This window comes from Erigeron canadensis, chromosome 8 (genome assembly GCF_010389155.1).
Source record: "Erigeron canadensis isolate Cc75 chromosome 8, C_canadensis_v1, whole genome shotgun sequence".
Classification (NCBI taxonomy): Eukaryota; Viridiplantae; Streptophyta; class Magnoliopsida; order Asterales; family Asteraceae; genus Erigeron; species Erigeron canadensis.
Genome location: NC_057768.1, coordinates 36,011,786 through 36,013,641, shown reverse-complemented (window position 1 = coordinate 36,013,641; position 1,856 = coordinate 36,011,786). Strand labels below are relative to the sequence as shown.

General features: G+C 38.1%; 1 pseudogene; it reads left to right on the top strand.

The window, feature by feature from the left end:
* The first annotated feature begins 214 nt into the window (after nt 1-214).
* LOC122610724 lies at nt 215-1,625 on the top strand (annotated as a pseudogene).
* The last annotated feature ends 231 nt before the right edge of the window (nt 1,626-1,856 follow it).

Sequence of the window (1,856 nt, the reverse complement as noted above, 5' to 3'; positions counted from 1 at the left end):
TTATATATCATTTAATGTTATGCAACTCCGGATATAATTATATTTGATAAACTTCTTTAAATTATACGGGTAGCTAGTTCTTTTACATGTTCAATTAACTCATACTTGATTAGCACTAACTAATGACATATGTGTTTTGTTTTGACTTTTGACTAGTCAGTGAAACACATCATTTTGCGGATTATGACCAAAATATACAGACGATATAGAAGATATGAACCAGATACTTGACGAAGTAAACAGATGTTAGCTATGTTAAACTCAATTTTAACACATAAATTCTTGATTTTGGTTAGAGTTTAAAAATCCGTTTCCAATACTATTCGATATTATTAAAATATTAAAACTAACATTTTCAATTTCGTTATTTTAAACTTAATTGCACCAATGTGGACCTCGATCTTGCCTTTATCTATACTGCCATTTTTCCTGTCCACAACAACCTTTTAAAGTTCATATATTGCACCATAAAATACATACCACAAAATTGGACTTGGTGTTGTGTACCACAAATCGTCAACAAATCTTTAGCGACAAATATAAACCCACGTAGACCGCGAACAAGTAACACCAAGCACTTTTTCCATTCCAAATTGAATATATAACACTCAAAGCCTTAACCCATTTAGCCACCCCAAATCAAACCCCGATAATGTTCATATTACCCCAACACCACCCCCTACACCAGGCCGCCACCACAACCCGCCATCGTCACCTCAACCGCCACCATCACAACAATCGTCGTGTCTATTGTGTAACGACAACTCCAATAAAAACTAGACCGAAAGTCAAACCATTAGTCATCAACACCACACCACTCATTAGTCCACCCAAATTTGACGACCCAAGTCTCAACTCGACTTGGTCTCATCGTGCATGGGTAGCTAGTGGGTGCACCACCGTACTCGCTTCCCTAGCCACCTCAGTTGTTGGATCAATTGACTCACACATATGGCTTGAACCCATTTTATCCGGGTTCATTGGTTATTTGTTTGCGGACCTTGGGTCGGGGGTATATCATTGGGGCATCGACAATTATGGTGATGCCTCAACTCCATTATTTGGTTCGCAAATTGATGCATTTCAGGGTCATCATAAATGGCCTTGGACCATCACTAAAAGACAATTTGCAAATAATTTACATGCATTAGCACGCGTAATAACATATACAGTACTACCCATTGATCTGATATTACATGATCAACCGATAGCAATGGGTTTTGTAGGGGTGGCTAGTGGTTGCATCATGTTTAGCCAACAATTCCATGCTTGGGCTCATGGGACTAAAAGCAAGCTGCCACCTTTAGTTGTCTCTCTACAAGATGCCGGGGTGTTGGTATCCCGGCCGCAACATGCCGCCCACCACCGGGCGCCATATAACAACAATTATTGTATAGTGAGTGGGGTTTGGAACGAGTTTTTGGATGAACATAGGGTGTTTGAGGCCTTAGAAATGGTTATCTTTTTCAAGTTTGGCCTTCGGCCACGGTCTTGGAGTGAGCCGAATTCCGAATGGACAGAAGAGACGGAACATTCTCCGGCAAATTCTCTTCCATAATATATTGGTTAAATTCAACTTTATTGATAAGAATAAAAAGTATATATACTGTTGATTATTGTGGTCATTTGCTCATTGCATATATTGATTCTTTGTTATATATATATGAACGCTAGTCAATAGTGTACATTAGTAGAAAACATCGCAACTATATGTACATTTGTTTGATGTCCAAAATGTATTTGCACGTCTATTCAATTAGCCGCTATTTTTGTATTATAATGTATGAATTACTATACATATACACAACTAATGGCTATGTTCAAACTAGGAGGAATATTCGACGATCAAAGACGTA